General features: G+C 34.1%; 1 protein-coding gene across 2 annotated transcripts in view; it reads right to left on the reverse strand.

Moving 5' to 3' along the window:
• LOC138711687 (uncharacterized) overlaps positions 1–27,200 on the reverse strand; it is a 1,209,687-nt gene that overhangs the window by 1,028,506 nt on the left and 153,981 nt on the right. For both annotated transcript variants that reach the window (XM_069842817.1, XM_069842816.1), the window contains exon 2: positions 8,416–8,505. The gene's annotated coding sequence lies outside the window, so the exon portion shown is untranslated. The remainder of the gene's footprint in view (positions 1–8,415; positions 8,506–27,200) is intronic.

Below are 27,200 nucleotides of genomic sequence, written 5' to 3' on the forward strand. Positions count from 1 at the left end.
CTATAAAATGAGAGAATAGTTTTGTTAAAGAATATTATGTAATGTCATGTGAATCACAAAAGGAGATTTCTACGCATCGCGGACAGTTCTGCACGGTATGCAGAATTGGCATTTTGTTTTACTCAGAATTGTCAAAATATCGCCACATTTTATATCTTTCTTTTTGGATCAAATAACATTTAAAATTTAGCATCGAAAACTGTTCACTGCTTAACTGGAGAATTTGCTACGGTAACCTCGAACCGTGTCGTGACGATTACGGCCAAATTGAACTAAATACACAATGTCGCCAACATAAGAACATGACGTTCGTCTGTGGCGTCGTTAGAACACATTTTAAAGAGTTAGGTCCTTCAGACAAGCAAAATATTCCAGTATTTCATACAGAAAACTATGTACTATTTATTAAAACAACAAAAAAGTCTATTTTTGTCAAAATTTCGCGTCTATTAACCCTTAAGGCAGCGTTGAAAATATGAGGTTAATTATAATCATTATATTTGTAATAAATTACGTAAAACATTTTGTTACTTTGTTATTCTAAGAAATATTTTTTCAATTAACTGTTTACGTATAATTTATTTAGCATTATTTCAATCTATATTTATGTATGTTATTATAGGTTGGGGTGGAACTTACAAATCTAAACTTTATCCGTTAATTTGACTACAGAAAAAAGTATTAAAAATTTGTTTAAAAAAGCAAAAAAAAGATTATCCAACTGAATTGTTGTTTAAACATTTCAAAGCTTTCAACATTAAACAAATGTATTATTTCATTTTATTAAAATATTTTCATAGAAATATTAATATCTTTGAAAGGTATATACATAAATATAGAACTAATAATATGAAGTCTCTGCGTTTGTCTGAACCAAAATGTGAAACCAATGCAGCTTTTTATCAAAGTATGAGCAAGGTCCCAGATTATTGAACAAATTTATTCCAATAATATTTCAACCTCGAATCCTTTCCAAATTAATAAAAAAATATGTATTGGATTTATAGTATTGGTTTAAACATATTAAACACATTAATGTGTATTCACTCCCAATTTTACTTTTATTTTTGTCTGTATTGGAATCCCCTCCTGAGCACGAGTCTTACTCATTCAGGAGTGGGCTAGTTTATCTTTCATTGTATTTATTAATTTGTATTCATTTCAAACTTACTAGCAATAAAAATAAATAAATAAATAAATAAATAAATAAATAAATAAATAAATAAATAAATAAATAAAGTAAATATAAATAAATAATCTATATCTATGTAAATACATTTGAACTGGTAATGAAAATTACGGGAAAACGGCTGAACGCATTTTAATAAATGACCCCTCATTTTGAAGCTTGGAACCCAACGTTTTTCAGAAAAATAGTAGTTTTCAGTGAAATGTCAATTTTCCTACATCATTTTCCTATTTTCCAAAATCTATCTTTCGTCACTTTTCAGAAACAATTAATTGCATTTCAGAATAAAACAAAACACACACTATAATAAACGAAGCCCATGACCCACAGGATTGCTGACATAGAGTTCAGACGGCTCAGAAGTTATCCGAGTACAGCTGTGTATTGGATATTAAGAACTACAAAACTTGAGAATGTTTGATGACATTATTATCATTAAAAATGAAATATTAGTATAGATAATGCAACACATAATGCTATACTGATGATATGAAAGTGAAACTTTTGAGGCTTTAAGTAGACGCAGAGAAAGATTATTTTATATTAGATCTTCATTTCTATAATTTACTGAGTAACGGCTATATATGTTACTGAAAACTATAAAATTTACGTAAGGTAACAATATTGTTATTAAAAATGAAATACTTTTATAGTTATACAAATTAGTCCAGCAGTATTTGGTAGATCAGTATTGTCTGGAAGAAAAAAATGGCAATTCCTAAGAAAAGACCAAAAAGGTATTCGTTACTGATAAAATAAGAGGCCTACATGATTTTGTAGTCTCTTGATCACCTCAGCAAGATCTCTTAGTTTGGAAAAAGTGATTCTGCCCTCTACATTTCAGGGTAGTTCACGAAACATGTAGCAGCTATACCAAAATGCTAAGTCTTTTGTTCAAAGCATGACAAACCTTACATTTTCTTTACTTTCACCTAAAATCCACAATGACCTGAAATAGCTACTGCATTACTCCCACATGAAAAACTCGCTGACCGTCCTGACATTGTTACTAGCGATTTCGCATTGAAACTCAAGAACTGAAGACGGATAGGTTCAAGGAAAAGTATTTGGTATAAAAAACATTCAGAGGGAGTATGTTTCACTATTATGGAAGCAAATAACTTTGAAAATGTCTGGTATTCTTCATTGAAAATAAATGTGAAGCAGCATTTGCTGCACAAGCCACTAGTTAAATGTAAACACAAGGCTAGGATAAAATGATCTTCCACATCATAAATATAATTATGTTACTCACGCTTCATGGAAATGGAACGCAGAAAATTTGTTAAAAATGGAAATAGTCATTCTCCAAGTTTTGTGTCAGTGCAGGCAGGTATAATAGGTATTCAATGTTAGCCCCTAGTAATTCAGCCTGTAGTCGAAGTCCTGTCAGACACGTTGCAGCGCGCATGATTGATTGCTGCTGTATACGTGCGGCAGAGCAAACATCACCTCTGATAATGGCAGTTCGTAGACCACGGTCTTTGATGACCCCTCACAGGAAAAATCACGGGCTGTCAGGTATTGTGAACGTAAACCTGGGTATAAGTTTGTCTTCGTCATCGTCATCATCATCATCAACAACAACAACAACAATAATCAAGGGCAATCTATTTGGTAACCTGTCATTGAAGTAACATCTTACTTATCTGTGAAAGTCCCGGGGTACGTCGTGCTGTTTGAGGATGAAACCGGGTCTGTTCTCTTTCAGCTGCGACAGAAGCCATTGCTCTACTCTGTCTAGCTTCGAAATTCCAATGATCGCTAACTCACTGATTAAGATTGGCCGCATTCGGCTGAAAACGTGGGCGACTTTCGCTCTGCCATTGATCACGTGACAATGAACAGTTTCCATAGTTTCTGGATGAAGTTTTGAATGCACCGAAAGCATGAAATTAGCGCCAGTTTTGATTCATTTATAGCATGTTTTGGGAAAACATTTAATTCCCAACATGCTCAGTCATTTTAAGAGAGCAGTAGATCATGATAAATGAGTGAACTATATTATTAATTAGAAAACAGTTTTAATAAACCAAGGAAACTATATGTCCCGAGCCGTGGCGTCGTGGTATAAGGCATCCTGCCTAGGACTCGTGTTACAGAATGCGTGCTGGTTCGAGTCCTCATGGGGGAAGAAATTTTCTCATGAAATTTCGGCCAGTGTATGGGACCGGTGCCCACACAGCACCGTGATGCACTTGGGGAGCTACGATAGGGACAGGTAGCGAAATCCGGTTGCGAATACCAGCTATAACGGCTGGGGAGATCATCGTGCTAACCACACGATACCTCCATTCTGGTTTGATGATCGTCCACCTCTGCTTCGGCATGTGAGCGTGAGGCCAGTAGCCTGCTGGTCGGTCTAGGCCCTTCTCGGGCTGTAGCGCCACGGATTGTTAAGGAAACTGTTTGTGTAAGCATTGTCAAACGATTTTACTTTACTTGCTATTTAAAAATCTGTCACACAATTTTTTGTTTCCAATTATGTTATTTTAGTAGGTTATTTTACGGCGCTGTATCAACATCTAGGTTATTTAGCGTCTGAATGAAATGAAGGTGATAATGCCGGTGAAATGAGTCCGGTGTCCAGCACCGAAAGTTACCCAACAAATTGTTCATATTGTGTTGAATGAAAACTCCGGAGAAAACCTCAACCAGGTAATTTGTCCCAACCGGGATTCGAAGCTGAGACACCTCGTTTTGCGGTCACACGCGCTAACCGTTACTCCACAAGTGTGGACGATTATGTTATGTACATTTTATTAAGTTCATAATAAATTTTTTCAGAATTCCGCCATCAATCAGATGTAAACAAATCAGAAATAATGATTACAAATGGAGTTTAAAAAGCTATGGAAGACACTGGGTTCGATTCCTCAAGGAAACATTATGCATCGTACATTTATGCGGGCGTTCAGCAGACGCTAGGTGATCGATTACTAATCAATATGTTCTGCTGAATTCGGCCAATGGGATGTACAACTTCTGATGCATTATTCCGAAGAGCACATTCACTTTAAGAAAGTAACACATGTGCTCCATATAGACATTAACTTTATGTCTGTTAATTTTATTCGAAAGGTGGAAGATCGCTAGTGACTAAACACTACAGCAGTGATGTCAAAGCAAGCGCATTTTTCTGACCTTGACGTCTTCCGGTGGGCATTAAACGCAAAGTATGGAAGGAGGAAGAATTATGTATATGAATAAGCGGTTCTTCTGTATGGTTGTGAAACTTGGACTCTCACTCTGAGAGAGGAACATAGGTTCAGGGTGTTTGAGAATAAGGTGCTAAGGAAAATATTTGGGGCTAAGCGGGATGAAGTTACAGGAGAATGGAGAAAGTTACACAACACAGAACTGAACGCATTGTATTCTTCACCTGACATAATTAGGAACATTAAATCCAGACGTTTGAGATGGGCAGGGCATGTAGCACGTATGGGCGAATCCAGAAATGCATATAGAGTGTTAGTTGGGAGACCGGAGGGAAAAAGACCTTTAGGGAGGCCGAGACGTAGATGGGAGGATAATATTAAAATGGATTTGAGGGAGGTGGGGTATGATGATAGAGACTGGATTAATCTTGCACAGGATAGGGACCGCTGGCGGGCTTATGTGAGGGCGGCAATGAACCTTCGGGTTCCTTAAAAGCCATTTGTAAGTAAGCCTGTACGATTAAGAAAACAGTGTTGCACAAACTTTAGACGGGACATGAAACTTTTATATCGTTATTTTTATATGGCTTCTTTCTGTGTGATATTATCTATATTGTCTGTAAAACAAAAATACTAACACTGATTTCCTAATATTGCAGTTGTGTTTTAAACGTTAATAACATAATAAAGAGTTAAGATGGAATATTGTCATAAATTCCATAGTAGTACAACTATACTGTACTAAGTGAATGAAACACATCATTTATAAAGAAAGTGATATCTCAAAGAAAGAGATTGAGTATTGTATTGTATTGTATTTATTAACATTCAATGGTATTCATACATTGCTTCACAGAATATGGAACAAGTCAAAAAACTTAATACTATTATAAAGTCTTAATTTATAGTCACAGTCTAGATGAAATATATACAGAAGAGATTTACAATATAGTCTACTAGTACAACACAAAGTTTTAGTATCAATTTCATGAAGCGTTATTGAATGTCATGAATTCACCTACAGAATAGAAATCGTGAGAAATTAGGTACTTCTTTAATTTGGCCCTAAATAATCTTATGTTTTGAGTTTCATTTTTTATATCGACAGGGAGGCTATTAAAAATTTTTACTGCCATATAACGCACTCCTTTTTGATAGCACGATAGACTTGCCGATGGAGTATGAAAGTCATTTTTTTGACGTGTATTTATGCTATGAATTGTTGAATTAGTTACAAAGTTTTCACGATTACATACGAGGAAGACTATTAATGAAAAGATATACTGACAAGCCATGGGCATTATTTGTAGTTTTTTTTAAAATAGTCCTACACGATTCCCTAGATTTGGCACCTACTATTATTCTAATTACCGTACTCTTTTTTGTAATAGAAATATATTGTTACTATCTGTGGAATTTCCCCAGAATATTATTCCAAACTCATTACCTTGTATGACATGGTAAGATGGAATTGATATTAATTGTATCTTTAGTCTTATAAAAGTAATCAACAAACTAATCAAAAAATATTATAGTAGAAAGCAAAGTTACCTGGGAATATGTTTTAATTGTAACTAATATGAGAGAAGAAAACTCTTACCGCATTACGTTTTTAAGATGACATTGGTGGTCAACTTCCTATTATCAGAATATAAAATTAATTTCTGGAAATCTGTTGAAGCTATAGAGCTGACGTTTTTACAACTCATAGGCACGTATCTCTTCTTTATGATGTAACATAACATGCGGAATATCATTACTAGCGACAGAGAAGGTTCTAATGTGGCAGCAGAAACTCTACCGTACTTCTATTTACACGAAGGGTTAACACGTGGACAGATGAAAAGCTATGCGTAACATTCAGTTCTATTAAGCCCTCCTGCTGTCAACTGCAGCAACATTTTCCTATAAAGTAGGTCTTATGCGATGGATCGGCATCGTGGTGTTGTCAGAAGTGAAATATCCCACCGTACGTTCGTCTAAATAGGAATCAACAAGAGCTCAAATCTGAAATTTGCTAACAATGTGATTGTAATGCATATTCAGAATATAAACAGCCAAATTCTTCCATACTTTCTCTTGGGTTTTAGGACTGTAGCACGGAATAACACCGCTAGGAATAAACATTTTCTTCGCCCTAGGTTCTTACTTACTTACTGGCTTATAAGGAACCAGAAGGTTCATTGCCGCCCTCACATTAGCCCGCCATCCGTCCCTATCCTGAGTAAGATTAATCCAGTCTCCAGAATCATATCCCACCTCCCTCAAATCCATTTTAATATTATCCTCCCATCTACGTCTCGGCCTCCCCAAAGGTCTTTTTCCCTCTGGCCTCCCAACTAACACTCTATATGCATTTCTGGATTCGCCCATACGTGCTACATGCCCTGCCCATCTCAAACGTCTGGATTTAATGTTCCTAATTATGTCAGGTGAAGAATACAATGCGTGCAGCTCTGCGTTGTGTAACTTTCTCCATTCTCCTGTAACTTCATCCCTCTTAGCCCCAAATATTTTTCTAAGCACCTTATTCTCAAATACCCTTACCCTCTGTTGCTCTCTCAAAGTGAGAATCAAAGTTTCTCAACCATATATAACAACCGGTAGTATAACTTTTTTATAAATTCTAGCAAAAGCTTGTCAACCGAATAATAACAGACATTTCCTATATTTTTATTTTATAATTTCCTCCCGAGTGTCATTTATATTTGTTACTGTTTCTCGAAGATATCTGAATTTTTGCGCCTCTTCAAAGAATAAATTTCCAATTTTTATATTTCCATTTCGTACAATATTCTGTTCACGAGACATAATCATATACTTTGTCTTTTCGGGATCTACTTTCAAACCTATATCTTTATTTTGCTTGATGTAAAATTCCTGTGTCTTCCCTGATCGTTTGTGGATTTTATCCTAACATATTCACGTCATCCGCATAGACAAGCAGCTGATGTAACCAATTGAATTCCAAACCCTCTCTGTTATCCTGGACTTTCCTAATAGCATATTCTAGAGCGAAGTTAAAAAGTAAAGGTGATAGTGCATCTCCTTGCTTTAGCCGACAATGGATTGGAAAATCATCTGACAGAAGCCTTTACGGACTCTGCTGTAAGTTTCACCGAGATACATTTTAATTAATCGAACTAGTTTCTTGGGAATATGGTATTCAAGAAGAATATCATATAAAACGTCTCTCTTAACCGAGTCATATTCCTTTTTCAAATCTATGAATAACTAGCATCTAGGTTTCCTATTTATATAGCTTTCTTTTACTCATTAAGATACGATAATTAAAAAATAATAAACATATTTTACTCATCTAATGTAACGAAGTTTGATTTGAAATATTTCAAATTCACGTAATTTAATATCTGTATAGCCTAATGAGTATAGATACGTGAGTACTAATGAAGAAAGCATTTGGATTAAGATTCCAGGTCAATTCTGCTTAACCTATATAAAAAATCCTGTACGGCATTAAGAATATTAGATACATACATGTACACTGAAATCAGACACAACGAAAACTATACCAAAATTAGTGTCTTTCGTTAGTGTCTTTCCAACAATCCCTTGTGAAAGGAGGCATAGACTTGCGTTGTGGTTTGGACCTTCTCATAACCTGAAGTATAGGGGAGAGTCGGGTAGTATCGGACATCGGGTAATATCGGACAGTGCGTTTCTTTCATCTACCACCATATGGTAGTACCTGAATGACATAGTTACGTTTCTCTATGCGACATCACAGAAACGTAACCATGTCAATCAGGTACTATCATCGTGTGGTAGATAAAAGAAACTCACTGTCCGATATTACCCGATGTCCGATACTACCCGACTCTCCCCTAAAGTCGTTCTCACACTAAGTAATAAGAAACCGTATTCCGAAGTTTCAGTTCGCTTTCTTCCACAAATACTGATTCAAATTTAGGGCGCTGTGTACCCTGAGCTACAATAATTTTTCAATGCTTCATTCAGCAACGCTTTAATATTCAGTTATTTGAAGTGACATTTAATTCTCTTTTAGCTTAACAAAGAAACGTCAGGTTAAAGTGGGACATCACTCACCGCTTAAAGATGCAGCTGTTAGAGAAGAATATATCTCACGACATTCTGACCAGCTGCACGGCATAGGCAGTACCTTTCTTCCCTCCTTTCCTGGAAAATTTAGAAGAAATATATAATTAGTAATCTCGTACCCTTAACCCTTAAATTCACAAAGTATCGCATAGCATACAACAGGTTAATAGGCTATATGCTATAATTTAATAGAAGAATAGAAAAAATTGGCATGAAAATTAAAATTTCACAATACTGTAATAATACTGTACAACATATAAAATATTGACATTGCGATAGTTGTTTTCTTTACGGTCCGACAAGGTTTAATAAACTAGTGTGAGAAATTAAGCTTTGCCAATTTAAGGTTTAAAGACAACTAACACCTAAAAGATAATTCGTAGAAACAAAAGCCTACTAATCAATTCATAAAGAATAATAAGTAAACAAAACAATTTTGTGACACTTGGAAAGAAAAAGAAAAAAACATTAAGATAAGAAAACGTAGGAAATCATTTACAATAAAAATTTTGTTGGGTACAAATGATTACAAATTATCCATAATATAGAGCATTTATACTTCTTATGGCTGGTTTCTCCAAGTACTGTTATAATATTTAACGAATGTTAAACTGTAAACAGTTTGTTAAATATAGTTTTTTCATGTCTTCAACACTAGTTTGGCTTAACAGATTGTTAAGTGTTTGTTAACTTTAAATGTAGGGTTTTATGCAGTTAATTCATTTCACAGGTAGTTAAATATGGCGGATGACATGACAGCTGTTCAAACAGAAGTTGTGAAAATAATATTTCATGTCTCTCTTTAAGCAATGCTTCGTGAATGACTGATAACATAACATTTAAAAGACACTTTAGAAAGCTAATATAGGGACGAAATCTTCAAAAGTAAACCGATTGTCATATTGGCTGCTTATTTTGATACTGAGCTAGTATTTATTGAATATTTAGAAAATGTGGGATCTCAACGTGGCAAGATAACTAGGAATGATGATTTATATACTATGCATGATACTCAGTTTGTGACAATATAGATTTTCAAAACAAGTAGTCCTCAAAATTTACAAGAAATTTAAACCAGACTTGAATATCCTACAGACAGAAATAGACCACTTACTCCAATTCATCAAGTCGACCTAGTTGGCAAGTTGGTATAGCGCTGGCCTTCTATGCCCAAGGTTGCGGGTTTGATCCCGGGCCAGGTCGATGGCATTTAAGTGTGCTTAAATGTGACAGGCTCATGTCAGTAGATTTACTGGCATGTAAAAGAACTCCTGCGGGACAAAATTCCGGCACATCCGGCGACGCTGATATAACCACTGCAGTTGCGAGCGTCGTTAAATAAAGCATAACATTTTAACACTCCAATTCATCATCTACTGTTTACTCTTGATTCTATAATACTGGCCCTTTTCAACTAACTATAGCCAATGTCAATAGTGTTTGAAAATACACAGTGTGTATTATATCAAAAAGTTTCCAGCAAAAATCACTTCTTTAAAATGTCATCTATTAGCATTGATACTATAACCTCACTTTGTAATAATAGGCCCTACTATTATTCAATGGTAGTCACCTACAACTTTCATTTGTCTTCCTTTTTATCGGTCATGGCCTACTGTACCAGATTATGATTTTATACACGTTTCATGACTTACTCTACAATACAGACTTTAAAGAATATCAGCCAATAAAAATTGCCTAACACAACCCTGGGCCATACGTTTGAAATGGTGGAACCAAACAGGTGTACTAATATGGCCGTCATATTACCCATAGTTCATCTCTTTTTCCGGTGTGTTTATCAGCTGTTTTGTTCATATTATTATGATTACAATTTGTTTCATGTTGTTGTGAATATTTCAAAAGTGCAGTCAAGTTCAGCAAGTGTTTCCTTTTTTACAAATAAGCTAATATTCTGTTCGGCTCAACTGCAAAATATGTCCGTTAATATGTCCTCCTCAAAGAGTTTGTAATACTTACTAGAGACACATACCCGTGAGTGGCAGGCAAGAAAAATGTCACAAATTGAATCGGCTAGCATCCCCCATTGAAGGGAGTGTTTGCGGCCCGAAATTCGAAAACAGTACCACAATACATTGATGTAGCCTGGTGATAGACACTGTTTTAAACATCTTTTACAAAGGATGAGTCGTGATGAAATAAACGTGAATGCAGAGGAGCGCTATATTTATTAAAGTATTATAATGATTCAATTTTGGCGATATTCTAAAAAGTAAATTAAATCACCCATATACACTCGGGATAAGTATGTGAAATATTGAATAATGGCAATGTCAACAGTAATTTTCAGTATTAGTAGTATTGTCTTAAGGACATAATAATGGATATTTACTGTAATATTTATAAAGATCTATATTTCAGTCCTTTAATGCAAAGGAAGAGGAAGGTAGCCTATATGGTGCTTAGAAAATATTTAGCGGTGAAATATGAGATCATAAAAATTCTGGAAACTGATTTAAAATATAATGATAATAAATTTTATCATAAAACAATCTATTTATTGTGTAATTAATAGTTGATGACTACCAAGTTAGAGGTCACTACAGACTTTTTAATACAATTAGTAGCGGTAATAGTAGGCCTAGTAGTAGTGGTAATAATAGTCCTAGTAAGTAGTAGTGGTAATAGGCCTAGTAGTAATGGTAATAGTAGGCCTAGTTTTGGTAGTATTAGTAGGCCTAGTGTAGTGGTAATAGTAGGCCTAGTTGTAGTGGTAATAATAGGCCTAGTAATAGTGGTAATAGTAGGCCTAGTATTAGTGGTAATAATAGGCCTAGTAGTAGTGGTAATAGTAGGCCTAGTTTTGGTGGTATTAGTAGGCCTAGTAGTAGTGAGACCTAGTTAGTAGTAGTGGTAATAATAGACCTAGTAGTAGTGGTAATAGTAGGCCTAGTAGTAGTGGTAATAGCAGGCCTAGTTTTGGTGGTATTAGTAGGCCTATTAGTAGTAGTGAGACCTAGTTAGTAGTAGTGGTAATAATAGACCTAGTAGTAGTGGTAATAGTAGGCCTAGTAGTAGTGGTAATAGTAGGCCTAGTTTTGGTGGTATTAGTAGGCCTAGTAGTAGTGAGACCTAGTTAGTAGTAGTGGTAATAATAGACCTAGTAGTAGTGGTAATAGTAGGCCTAGTAGTAGTGGTAATAGTAGGCCTAGTTTTGGTGGTATTAGTAGGCCTAGTATTAGTGAGACCTAGTTAGTAGTAGTGATAATAATAGACCTAGTAGTAGTGGTGATAGTAGGCCTAGTAGTAGTGGTAATAGTAGGCCTAGTTTTGGTGGTATTAGTAGGCCTAGTAGTAGTGAGACCTAGTTAGTAGTAGTGGTAATAATAGACCTAGTAGTAGTGGTAATAGTAGGCCTAGTAGTAGTGGTAATAGTAGGCCTAGTTTTGTGGTAATAGTAGGCCTAGTAGTAGTGGTAATAGTAGGCCTAGTTTTGGTGGTACTAGTAGGCCTAGTAGTAGTGAGACCTAGTTAGTAGTAGTGGTAATAATAGGCCTAGTAGTAGTGGTAATAATAGGCCTAGTAGTAGTGGTAATAGTAGGCCTAGTTTTGGTGGTATTAGTAGGCCTAGTAGTAGTGAGACCTAGTTAGTAGTAGTGGTAATAATAGACCTAGTAGTAGTGGTAATAGTAGGCCTAGTAGTAGTGGTAATAGTAGGCCTAGTTTTGTGGTAATAGTAGGCCTAGTAGTAGTGGTAATAGTAGGCCTAGTAGTAGTGGTAATAGTAGGCGTAGTAGTAGTGGTAATAGTAGGCCTAGTTTTGTGGTAATAGTAGGCCTAGTAGTAGTGGTAATAGTAGGCCTAGTTTTGGTGGTATTAGTAGGCCTAGTAGTAGTGAGACCTAGTTAGTAGTAGTGGTAATAATAGGCCTAGTAGTAGTGGTAATAATAGGCCTAGTAGTAGTGGTAATAGTAGGCCTAGTTTTGGTGGTATTAGTAGGCCTAGTAGTAGTGAGACCTAGTTAGTAGTAGTGGTAATAATAGGCCTAGCTAGGCCATCAGCTATATTTTCACTAATTTCTTTGCATTTAATAGCACCAAAAACTAGAAATACATACTGTATAATACGGAAATTACATGATTAATTCATTTATTGTGAAACAAAACTGTTTTAGACAGATATAGTCTGAGGATTTTCTTATGAACTCTGCTATTATAATCCACTGTAATATGATGGCACCTAACCCTTACATACATTGCTGAAACCAACCTTATAAACCTGATTAATGTGTTTCTGGAAAAACCTTATCCAAGAAATAATCCGAAATTCTGTAAACACATTCAAAGGAGGAACTGCATTTGGAACATTCTTCCAAATATTGAGATATGCATGCTTTCCAGGACATCCTACAATAGTAGCTATGTTCGAACAAATATTTGCGGCGCAGCATTTCACCATTTTCTTATTATTTCCCTTCAAGTGTACTTATATTTATTCGTACTCCTCAATAAGCATGAACTGCTTGCACTCCCGGCGAAGCATCAACTCCCTTTAATGGTGGCCGAACAGCGGTTCAATTTTGTACGCGAAACTAGCGCCGTTGGTGTCTCTAGTTATATATTACAAACTCTTTGGTCCTCCTATGCTTTAACATGCGAAGGAGTGCCAACATCCTTCTTGATAAAAGAAAGAATGTGGAAATGAAATTTTAAGTCCATGTTACAACCGTAACACTTTTAATAAATATACAGTGAAATGTATATTGATATAATAATCTGCTAATACTGCTGTTACCTCCACATCCATTCTAAACCGTTTGCGTATGACCGAAATCGATAGTATCAATTGAATATTTGGCGATAGGCGGTATTTCGCTGAGGATTATGGGGCATAAATGTGTAGTTTGACGTCATATCCGTCACAAAAATATCAAGCATATTTGCTTGGAATGCTCCCCCCCTTTCTTTTTATGTTCTCAGGCCTAACATGTGCAAAATCATTACCAACTGTTATTGAGTGATTAAAATAGTGTTAACGAGTGTTATAGTTAAGTGTTGGTTGATTTAAACAAAACAATTTTTAAGAAATGGAAAATACATTAACAAAACGTTAAAAATAAACTGACTGTTAATTGAATACTAGTTAGGCCAAATTAAATATTTCTTGGAGAAACTGGCCACAAGACTTACACAATTTTAAAATGCTTTTATTCTTTCCAATTCTAAATTAATTTCAGTTCCTTAAAATGACTCATCATTCGTTCCAACTACAAGGTCCAATAGATCAAACAACTATTAATAGTTCATGCTCTTCTCCAAAAGTTGTAAAAGTTGTTAAATATGCAGATTGGCGTCACATAAAAAAATAGAGTGTAACAAGCGTCCAAGAATTGGGCCCACCTGACTTAGGGTTTAGTGGGGAAACTTTTATACCGAAAACGTGACCAACCTGCAGCAGCAGAACCTGAACCAGTGATTCCCAATAGACGCCCCGCGGCCCACCCATAAGAGACTGAAGAAAGAACTATGACGTAGTAATATAAAATATTATTCCATGTTGAATCTCAACATACCTATGAGCCAACAACACTACAATGAAGAAGTGAACACAATCAAATACATAGCACAAGAAAACGGTTACAACCCAAACATAATAGACAACATCATAAGGAAGACAAAACAAAAACTCAACAAACACAAAAACACAAGAAATACAACACACTAACATGCGAAAACAAAAACACACAAGATCGCATCCTAATTCAGAAAACAGAAATACAACATAGCATACAGAACAGAAAACACACTACAAAGACATCTCAACACACAAACAAATAAATACAACCACACAGGCGTATACAAACTCACATGCAATATTTGGGGCAGTTGCTACATTGGATAAACAGGCAGATCATTCCAAACTCTACACAAAGAACACATTAAAGCAATAACCAGAGGACACAATACATCTACATATGCCGAACACATAACTAATGCTAACCATACATACAATAACACAAATACAGACATGGAAATCCTACACATACAACCCAAAAACCAAAAACTCAACACACTCATCACTTTTCAACAATCGAACGCACCCACACAACAGGCAGCGAAGTTCGAGATGACGCCGAGATCTAGTAGGCTCTGAGGATGGTGTGATGAAGCACCGAAACAGCTGTAAGCCGCACATGCTTACACAATTACAAGAGTAAGATCGCCATTTAATCAATTAAAATATGATATTTTCCAAAAACACGGAATTAGATAGAATTCTTCCCATAATATTTCAAATGTATTTTATTGACAAAAGTGACTTGGCGGACATTTTAACACAAACAAAATAATGCTACCTAGGATAGAACAAGGTCGGTTACAATTTGAAATTTATGATACGTCTCCAGAGACTTAAATATCATTTTAATTATATTAAACCTTAACTCTTTAAAAAAAAAAATATGTGGATAATTTTCAAAATGGAAGGACATGCATTGCATATGAATTGCTTCATAAAGAAAGGGCATCACTCCATTTTAGCTAAGTTGTGGGAAATGAAGAAAAACTGTCCGGACAAATGCCCTTCCTTTACATAACGCTGACATTCCGATCACAATATAAGAATGAAGGAAACATCGACCTGGCTTCCTTTGTTCATAAAACGATGTGTTGAACATTCAAGATGGGAAATTCAAGGTTAACTCAATTTCGAAAAAAATGTGACTGATGCTCTTTCTTTATGAAGCAATTCATATTTTGTTAATGTGTGTATCTTCCTACAGTTGGGAACCAAACTTTTATGACACGAGTAATATCAAAACTGTTACAGAAATACACGCTCACACATCTATGTTATAGGTTTTGATATTTATCACCGCAACAAAATCTCCAGTGAACACCGTGTCTGTATTTCTCGAGCTTCTTCAGTCAATTGAAATATAAAGTTGAAGTCCAAATGTTTACTAAAGAATTATTAGTGGGACATTTCATCAAATTTTTGAATTTTTAGACAAGGCGGAAATATTATTTCAGTGTACTGAATACTTCCTATGTACAAAGAAATTTTAGTGGGACTGTTTTTCTTATGAAACTGAGTACCAATTTGCTGCTTGGAAACTTTAAGATCAGTAACTTGTTATCCTACATTATATATAAGTAAACACTTTTAAAATTTTTCCTCAAAGCCATGTGTTTGTTATACAATATAAACGGTAACTTTATACTGGACCACTGATTCCCAAACTTTTTTGACTTGAAAAAAGATTCACAGATCCACGAATTAAGTTAAATTAAATTTTATTAATCACTAGATTAATATTGCCTTATTTCGACTTAGAAAAAATATATTTTTCTTAAATTGACAAAACTTCATTTCTCACACTAGTTTATTGAACTGTGTCGGACTGTAAAGAAAACAACTACGGCAATGTCCATATTTTATAATATGTTGTGCAATAATATAGTACCGGTATTGTGTAATTTTAATTTTCCTACCAATTTTTCTTTTGTTCTATTAAAATTATAGCACATAGCCTATTAACCTGTTGTATCCTAGAGGACACATTGCCAATTTAAGTCTCCGAAAACATTTACAAAAACTTATTCTTACGCTCTTGGTCTTGAGAGAAAAAACAGCAAACATTCGCACACACCAAGCAGACAACTGACTAACTAACCGATAACTCGCCACTCTCACCATGCAGACAAAAATTTTCAGTAGAATTGACTACCTGAATTAGATGTAAACAGAAAGTCGTGTTTTTTACAACAGCTCGAAACCAGCTCGTGCAAGGGTGAGATCTGGCCATCTACTCTTGCCGATGTGCTAATTTTCACAGGTACAGTCGCGTACATTGCTGTACAACCCCGTCGAGAATAATAATAATAATAATAATAATAATAATAATAATAATAATAATAATAATAATAATAATAATGGTTTATTTTAATTGGCAGAGTTAAGGCCATTCGGCCCTCTCTTCCACTCAACCAATATGATAGAAAATTACTACAATGCTATGAATATAACATAATTAATACAATACAATACAATACAATACAATTCAAAGCAATACAATACTACAATACAAGACAATATAATACGTAATTAATATAATACAATGACAATTCTTTTCATCTTCACAACAGCAATAAAATAATTATGTAATAATAATAATAATAATAATAATAATAATAATAATAATAATAGTGGTTTATTTTAATTGGCAGTGTTAATGCCATTCGGCCCACTCTTCCACTCAACCAGTATGACAAAATTACTACAATGCTATGAATATAACATAATTAATACAATACAATACAATTCAAAGCAATACAATACTACAATACAAGAAAATATAATACGTAATTAATATAATACAATGACAATTCTTTTCATCTTCACAACACCAATAAAATAATAATAATAATAATTATAATAATAATAATAATAATAATAATAATAATAATAATAATAATAATAATAATAATACTGGTTTAATTTAACTGGCAGGGTTAAGGCCATTCGGCCATCACTTCCCCTCAACCTGTATGATAGAAAATTACCACAATGCTATGAATATAACATAATTAATACAATACAATACAAAGCAATACAATACAATGCAATACAATTCAAAGCAATACAATTCTACAATACAAGACAATATAATACGTAATTAATATAATACAATGACAATTCTTTTCATCTTCACAACAGGAATAAAATAATAATGATAATAATAATAATAATAATAATAATAATAATAATAATAATAATAATGGTTTATTTTAACCGAAAGAGTTAAAGCCATTCGGCCCTGTCTTCCACTCAACCAGTATGATAGAAAATTACTACAATGCTATGAATATAACATAATTAATACAATACAATACAATACAATTCAAAGCAATACAATACTACAATACAAGACAATATAATACGTAATTAATATAATACAATGACAATTATTTTCACCTTCTCAAGACCAATAAAATAATTATGTAATAATAATAATACTAATAATAATAATAATAATAATAATAATAATAATAATAATGGTCATACTTAAATTAAATTAAATTAAATTATTAAACTCGATCACAATTATAACTTCAATTTGACTGCGCCCGTAAGAAATCGTTTAGCCTTTTCTTGAAAGTGGTTATTGTCTGGCAGCCCCTAATCTTCTGAGGCAGAGAATTCCATTCACGGGGGACTGAGACATTAAAAGAGGGTAAAGGGTATTATTATGCTATTAATTTGAAAATAAATATTGCCACCGCAGATCCCTTGATAAGTGTTGGGATCCGCGGAGAGCACTTTGGGAACCAGTGTACTAGACGATCATTTTATAGGTCATTTTTTTTTAGATAATAGGAATTGTATGAATGTTTAATTTCATTTTTATGTATTAATAATTTATATCGTAATGCCTTCATCGAATAAATTGTACTTCAAAATAGTTTTTATACTAAGTAATTCCGACCAAGTGTGAATGACATAGAACTGTAATATGGCAGAAATATAATAGATTTTGTTTTATAATTCAAATATATTCTACAGCAGACGTGGGCATTTAAAGAGATGCGTCGTACTACTCTGATTGCTGCAACACGCATCACCTGTTAACGTAATACTCAGCGGTGGATCGCCTGAAGTATTCAAACTCGGAACGTTAAGTAATTACGCAGGACAAAAAGATACAGTTTTCTGCAAATGTTATTTTTATGAATAATGACAGAGAAAGAAAACATATTTTCCAAAACAAATACAAATTATTTTACAAAAAGCTGAAACATAACTGTATTTCTAATTTAAACAATTACAGTAAAAACCTTATAAAATGATATAAAACGTACAATTCCACAACAGTTAAAAAGTAATGCCATAATCTGAACCTATTTGTCTTGAAAGGACATCAGTCACTAATTTGCATCCTTTCAAAATAAAATTAAGAAACTAAGGAAAAATAGATTCTTAACAAAATATCAAGCACATTACCAAGAAACAGAAAAGCAGCAATTAGGCTATTTTTTAAACTTCTTACTGTAGTTCTTTGTTGGTTTTGTCAATTTACGTCAATTGACTCATGCCCTTAAAAGAAAGGATTCGTTTGTTCTTCTTCGTCACGTAAATCAGCAAGTGTTTCAAAATTTGGAGTTATGTCAGACATTGCAATTGTGAGCTGATAGAATAAATTTTCGTCTGAAATGCGTGATTTTGGTTTGGATTTTACAATGGCCAACTGAGAAAGAAACTGTTCACAAATAAAGGTTGAGCCAAACATAGAAGCAATTTTCATAAGAAAACTCCGAAGATGTGAATATTTTACTTTGCAAAGTTGTTTAAGCTTATATACATGTAAACCAGCCATATTTGTGCCCTTGCACTTGGGGTTTCGCGGCCACTACTATTATTATAAAAAATAAAATTAAAAAAATTGTTCCATTAAAACGAGTCTTTTCATAATGTCGCTCAACTTGCTAGTAAAATTTTGTAGCATAATAAGCACCTAACGCTTTCCCTTTCTTCGCAACAAAAGAATTCATTTTTCCATTCTTTGTGGAAATAATATTTTTGGACTTTTTTAGTTCAGGAGCTTCCTTAGTGAGCGACATTTTTTTTTAGTGAAATCCACCACTGACCGCCAGTGCTTCAACCGGTCGGACAGGTACCCCAGCTAGGGGTGTGGAGGGAGGGAGATCACGTCCTTGCGTTCGACTCCGTTCGACATGTACTACTGATGCCCACGTCTGTTCTACATGAATTACATTTCTACCCTGTCATCACCATTATACACCGTGTCCGAAATGAAAGCTACTGATAAAGATACTAAATAATTTATTCCTTAATTATGACACACAAAAACAAATTAGGAAAAAATATTAATCATCTCAAGAAGTTTATGTCACCACCAGTAAATCTCAACGTGTCCCCCTCTAGTAGGACGACAAACACACCAAACCTGTAGTCAATCTCTCTCCAGGCATTGTGTAACATCTGCAGAGTTACAGATATTATGGAACACCCTGTATATTCGTAATCTGTTGGGGTTTATCTAATAAATGAATTTTACTTTTTCATAAACCCACCATTCTTCCTGAGCATTTCACTGGACAAACTGATATTTGTGATAGCCTACATTCGAATTTAAATTCAAATTAATTCCTACATAACACACAGCATGACGATTCCGATCAACTTGATTAATCGATATAATATCGTTTATACTTACACAACATATGAGACGAAAGTAATTTAAAAAACGTCGTAAAAGACAATCACCAATCATTTGCACATTCCCATGGCATCAACGTACAGATTATCTTTCAAATCAATATTCGGTAGTACGCCAATATTTCTGTCCCATTTCATGGAAGAGTTTTTCTACTCTATGTCGGTTTCAAATTGTAATGGTCTGTGCAGTTTAATTGTGTGTTGCCTGATATTGAAATATTTAATCGATCACGAAACGTTTCAATTAGGATTGTGTTTGTACAACCAATCTATTTGGTCTCACCGCCATGTCACCCTTTCAATTTCCGCTCCTGAATGTGTAATATTGCCAGAGAATTATAATGCAAGAGCGACTTAAAGTAGACGCATGTGAAAAGAGAAAATATAAAAAGTATTCAGTGGATCTTACACTAGTACAAAACAGAATTCAAACTGTAGGGGAGAAGTGGGTACAGTGAGACATTTTTATTAGGTGGTAAATTTTGATGTTGAAATGTTTGTAACAGTAGATTTGTATGTTGCATGAGTGAAGTAACAGTATTTTCATACTGGATTTGATTCTAGTTATAAAGGTGAGTTAATTACGAATTAATTTTTCACTCTAGAAGTAAAATTTTGGCTTGCGTTTAATAAAGGTTATATTGGATATACAAATGAGATAGAAATATGAATGTTTTGTTACCTAATACTATGGTATTTGACGTTATGTTGGGCAAAGTTTCGTCTTTTTTGTTTTGATTTTGAAGTGTTGGCGCCATTTTTAAACGAACTATGCGTAAAGGGAAAAGTGAGACATGCCATTGAAGGGTACACTGAGACGTCTCACTGTTCCCATTTACCAATGATTTGCAAAAACAAACTGTAATTATATTACATTTACCAATAACTAACACTAAAAATGAACATGCTAGTAACCAATTTAGGAACTATAGCTTAAAATAATGGATACATTACATTTTAATGGTTTCTTATTTAAAAAATTATTCACAAAATTTAAGAAAATATTAAAAAATAACAAATAATTAAATTAAATTCTTATTATTTAAGGTTCGTTGTCACCAAAAATTCATTTTATTTTTTCGTAAAAGTTTGAAAAGTCATGGAAAATTCACTTTTCCAAATGTTCCAGATGTTTCAATGGTTTCGAACTCAGACATCAAAATTATTCCAAATAAGTCTACAGAACATGGCAAGATAAAGAGACAGCAAGCTTTCTTTTCTGTTGAAATGTAAATCATTTCAATGTCCGTTAATAGACACTGTGGTGTCTCATTGTACCCTCCTGAATGGGAACAGTGAGACATTTGCATTTTTTTTTGACAAACACGCATTGTATATTAACATGTCTGTTTATGTATTATTGTACTCCATGTTTTAATATTTATTTCCATTGCACTTGATTTTAAAAATACTTGAAATTTCAATTGCATACATACTGTATGTCTTAATATTTTGTGTCTCACTGTACCCTCTACTCCCCTATTCATTTCTAGCTTCAAGTCACTGTAAACCAAGTTCAGTTAACTCTGTCAACATAATGTGTGCATTTTTTGCAAAGGCTATCAAGTAACTTCGTTTTCCATAACTTAGCTACCACCCGAACCTACCTGTTCGGTGCGACAAAGAACAATGTGGAGCCGGACTTGATTTAATATATATATTTTTAAGGGTCAGTATTATTAAGCATTTCTTGGTGATTAGAAATATCTATATATATAATTTCAGCTGGTAATGCAAATTACGGGAAAACGGCTGAACGGATTTTAATGAGTGACCCCTCATTTTCATGTCTGGCATCCAAAGTTTTTCGGATAAATAGTAGTTTTCAGTGAAATGTCAATTTTTCTACATGATTTTCCTATTTTCCAAAATCCATCTGTTGTCAGTTTTGAGAAATAATTTTATTAAATCACAGCCGACTTGTTTGAATTTCAGAAAAAAAAAACACACACTACAATAAACAATAGGCTATTTCACGAAGGCCATGACCTGCAGGATTGCCGACATATTTAGAGCTCAATTCAATTTGTTATTAAAAACTGATTCTGCAGTGTATAATTTTCTGAGTACAGCTGTGTATTGGATATTCAAATCTACGAAACTTGAGGTGGTTTGATGACATTATTATCATTATAAATTAACTATTATTATAGTTAATATCATGATGCGTCTATTTTTCATTAATTGTACATAATATTGATGCTATACTGATGACATGAAAGTGAAACGTTTTGTGGTTATGTAAGTAAATGTAGAGAATATCTTAATTTAGATCTTCATTTCTATAATTCACTGATTGGCTGCTATATATAACTACAAAACTTAAGTAAGATAATAATATTGCTATTAAAAATCAAATATTTTTATAATTATTAACCCAGTGGGGTTGGGTCTTTTTCATATACTTAATGGCGGTGTAGTGTAGATATTGATATGTGTCATTGTCTTCAGTATTGGCTCGAGAGAGCGCAAAAATTACAGTTCCTAAGGAAAGATCAAAAGGTATTACTTACTGATAAAATAAGAGGCCTAGAAAATTTTGTAGTCTCCAGATCATTTCAGCAAGATCTCTTAGTAGAGTAAATGATTTTAAGCTCTACATTTCAAGTTCTACATGCAGCAGCTATACGAAAATGCTATTGTTCGAAAGCTTAGCAAACCTGACATTTTTTTAACTTTTGCCTACAATACACAATGACCTGAAATAGCTACTGCTATCATCCTGACATTGATACTCGCGTTTTCGCGTTGAAACTCAAAAACTGAATTTGGATAGGTTCAAGAAAAAGTATTTGGCCTAAAAAAATCCATTCAGAGGGAGTATGTTTCATTATTATGGAAGCAAATAACTATCAAAAAGACAAGTATTCTTCATTGAAAATAAATCTGAAAAATTTTTATTTGAACGTCTAACGAACTTAGTTTGCAGCAGCATTTGCTGCACAAGCCACTAGTATATATATATGTATATAATTTGAACTGTTAATGGAAATTACGGGAAAATGGCTGAACGGATTTTAATGAATGACCCCTCATTTTGAAGCTTGGAACACAACATTTTTTAAAAAAGAAGTAGTAGTTTTCAGTGAAATATCAATTTTCCTACATTATTATCCTTTTTTTCCACAATCCATCATCCTTCAGTTTTGAGATCTAATTGCATTTTAGCACGGCCGTGATTTCAGAATAAAACAAAACAAACACTACAATAAACAACAGCTATTACACGAAGGCCATGACCTGCAGGATTGTTGACATATTTAGAACTCAAATTCAATTGGTTATTAAAAATTTCAAGACTTACTAAAGGTAATTTACAGGTCTGATTCTGCGGTGTGCAATTTTCTGAGTACAGCTGTGTATTGGATATTGAAATCTACAAAACTTGAAGTGGTTTGATGACATTATTACCATTAGAAATGAAATTTCATTACAGTTAATGCCATGATGTGACTATTTTTCTTTAATTATATATATTAATGCTATACTGATGATATGAAAGTGAAACGTTTTGGGGTTATATAAGTAGATATAGAGAGTATCTTAAATTAGATCTTCATTTCTATAATTTACTGAGTGACGGCTATTATATATATATATATATATATATATATATATATATATATATATATAACTACAAAACTTACGTAAGATAAAAATATTGTTACTAAAAATCAAATATTTTTGTGGCTATTAATCAAGTGGGGTTGGGTCTTTTTCATATACTTAATGGCGGTGTGGTGTAGATATTTATATGCGTCATTCTCTTCAGTATTGGCTCGAGAGAGCGCAAAAATTACAGTTGCTAAGGAAAGACCAAAAGGTATTACTTACTGATAAAGTAGGAGGCCTACAAAATTTTGTAGTCTCTCAATCATTTCAGCAAGATCTCTTAGCAGGATAAAATGATTTTACCCTCTACATTTCAAGCTCTACATGCAGCAGCTATACCAAGATGCAATGTCTATTGTTCCAAAGCATAGCAAACCTGACTTTTACAATCCACAATGACGTGAAATAGCTATTGCTTTACTCCCACATGAAACACCCACTGATCGTCCTGACATTGTTACTTGCGTTTTCGCGTTCAAATTCAAGATACATAGGTTCAAGAAAAACTATTTGGCATAAAAACCATTCAGAGAGAGTATGTTTCATTATTGTGGAAGCAAATAACTTTCAGAATGTCTGGTATTCTTCATTGAAAATAAATCTGAAAAATGTATATTTGAACGTCTAATGGACTTAGTTTGCAGAATTTGCTGCACAAGCCACTAGTGACACTATATTTATATGCTGCAGTCCAAAATAAAGGTAACCGAAATACTTTGATAATATTCATTACATTGATACCTATAGCACTACTGCAACCAATAACCAAAAATGTATTTAAAAATAGGCTTAAGGACTTTACTAATAGACAGTAGTATATTATACACACTATGTAAATGGTGCAATTGATAATTTGTTATTTGAAGTGTTGTATCAGTGAAGAAGTGTGTAGTGTCAGTGAAGTGTGAAGTGTGTTGTGTAAGTGAAGTGTGTTTCTGTCAATGAAGCTATACCAAGTGCCAGTGCAAAGTATTTGAACAGTGAAATGTTTTTGAAATGTTAGTGAAATCAAGATAGAATCAGTGAAATGTGTCGTAGTTCCATTGCAGTGAGAGAGTTGTCAGCGAAATGAGTGTAGTGTTGAAAGGTACTTGTGCAGGTATGAACATATCATACTCGTGGGTTTCAGTTCGAACTTAGGGTTAAGATACAAATTAGATTTAAACTGAAGATAGAGTTCGACGAGCTGTATTCAACGCACTCATCGGTTTTGTTCTAACTACACGTACTGCGGAGTTATGGCGGCTAGAATGTCGGCGGAATAGTGGTCTAAACCCTTCCCCTTTTTTTCTCGAAAATCAGAAAGTGTTCGCGATTGCCATTTTGATGCTATCGTGTAAGAAGTAAGTCAAGGGGGAATACAGGGCCGCATCCCGTTCCTCGGTATGGCCATTATTTCCGGAATTAGAGACTCAAATATTTTAGGTACCCAAAAATTAAGGCTAGAAAAAGGTGTTACGGATTTACTGGATTTTAGCGGTGATTACTAGGCAGCATGCGGGGATGCTACAGTTAAAAGGGCGAGCCTCTGAGTAGCTTCGTTCTCCTTGTGTAGAAAAAAGTCTGTTTTGGAAGGTCAAAATTACCATTGTTTGAAAATTTTCCGGCCTGTCCCGTCCAAACGCGCTGGGACAGAGATTTGTCCTTTAATTTAGATGTTATTTTAAGTGATCGTGCTTCATTTAATTCAGGACGGTACTTATTATTATTATTATTATTATTATTATTATTATTATTATTATTATTATTATTTTTATTAATGTTTAGTGAGGGGTTTGGACTTTTTCCATTGCTGGTTGTCACAATCAAAAAATTAAGACACAACGTTTCGAAGGTTGGTTCTCCCTTCGTCTTCAGGTGGAAGGAAGGAGAGAAGAGAAAAAACCTATTGTTGGGATCGTTACGTACAGCTATACTCTATGGCTGATCAGTCATACAGATTAGCTGTACGTAACGATCCCAACAATAGGTTTTTTTCTCTTCTCTCCTTATCAGTCATACAGAATAGCTGTACGTAACGATCCCAACAATATGTTTTTTCTCTTCTCTCCTTATCAGTCATACAGAATAGCTGTACGTAACGATCCCAACAATAGGTTTTTTTTTTCTCTTCTCTCCTTATCAGTCATACAGAATAGCTGTACGTAACGATCCCAACAATAGGTTTTTTCTCTTCTCTCCGTATCTGTCACACAGAATAGCTGTACGTAACGATCCCAACAATAGGTTTTTTCTCTTCTCTCCGTATCTGTCATACAGAATTCTGTACGTAACGATCCCAACAATAGGTTTTTCTCTTCTCTCCGTATCTGTCATACAGAATAGCTGTACGTAACGATCCCAACAATAGGTTTTTTTCTCTTCTCTCCTTATCAGTCATTCAGAATAGCTATACGTAACGATCCCAACAATAGGTTTTTTCTCTTCTCTCCTTATCAGTCATACAGAATAGCTGTACGTAACGATCCCAACAATAGGTTTTTTCTCTTCTCACCGTATCTGTCATACAGAATAGCTGTACGTAACGATCCCAACAATAGTTTTTTTTTCCTTCTCTCCTTCCTTCCACCTGAAGACGAAGGGAGAACCACCCTTCGAAACGTTGTGTCTTAATTTTTGATTGTGACAACCACCAAAGGAAAAAGTCCAAACCCCTCACCTGAACATTAACAATTCACCATTGCTTTCCAACCCCTCATTTAGATTATTATTATTATTATTATTATTATTATTATTATTATTATTATTATTATTATTATTATTAGTCAAAGTGAACAAAACGGGTGGGGGGAATTTTATAAAAAATATGTCAAGAGAAGACGCAAGGAAAACTATTCGAGTCTCCCCCTAAAATATGACCGCAATCAATTTATCGTACAGGACAGCGAAAAAGCAGAAAAACTAAATTCCTAATATGCCACTATTTTTTATTAGTAATAATTTTTTCTGCTTGAATGTTGTCCAAGCGAGATCGTCCAGTTCGTCGTCAACCAGTGCTATTTTCTCGTCCTCATCTTCAGATGAACTCTGGTCCATGAAAGCAGAAATTTCTTTGCCTTTTCTTTCCTGACTTCTTTTTTTTATTCTTTGCTGTGACTTGAATTGCTTCCACTCTCTTTTTTCTTTTTACGCCTACATTTTCTAGGATTTTTTTCCTAGGAGTTGCAGTCAGAATTTTAGCTTTTTTGTGTGGATGCCAGAGTCTTTCGACGTGCTGTGGCTCCTACTAAATCTAATAACTTAAAGTCTTCTCCTCAATGTGACTTCATGCATGTTAAATCTTCGACCAACATCTCGTATTTTCTCTCCTCGTCTGATTGCATCCAGAGCAGCTTGCAACTTGTGTTCTGTCCGAGAAGTCTTGGTAGGTTTTCTGACATGAGGCTCCGGTATCTATAATAAATTTGATGCTCAGATAATGTGCTAAATAAGATTAAAATTATGAAATATTATTTACTAGCTGAAATCACCTGTCACTCTCTGTTTTTTTCCTTTCTGCTTCAATTTTTAAAAATGGTTGTTAGGCTTTTCGGAAATCTCGGAAATCCAACTACAGACAACCAAAACGAATTGTCTTTACTAAGCTTTCCTCATCCCAAAAAGATGAATCTTTCCACAGCGTCACGTACATGAATTAATGAACTTCAAATACCCGCTAGGGTGAAATCAATTTAATCACCTGTAGATCAGGCATCGAAAAGAAAACATTTCGTCATGTGCCTTACGTTCAACTGTTTTAATATATCTACATATATATAATTTGAACTGGTAATGGAAATTACGAGAAAAAGGTTGAACGGATTTTAATGAATGATCCCTCATTTTGAAGCTCGCAAACCAAAGATTTTCAGAAAAATAGTAGTTTTCAGGGAAATATCAATTTTCCAAAATAATTTTCCTATTTTTCAAAATCCATCTGTCGTCAGTTTTGAGAATTAATGGCTTTTCAGAATAAAACAAAA

The sequence above is a fragment of the Periplaneta americana genome, chromosome 13 (genome assembly GCF_040183065.1).
Source record: "Periplaneta americana isolate PAMFEO1 chromosome 13, P.americana_PAMFEO1_priV1, whole genome shotgun sequence".
Lineage (NCBI taxonomy): Eukaryota > Metazoa > Arthropoda > Insecta > Blattodea > Blattidae > Periplaneta > Periplaneta americana.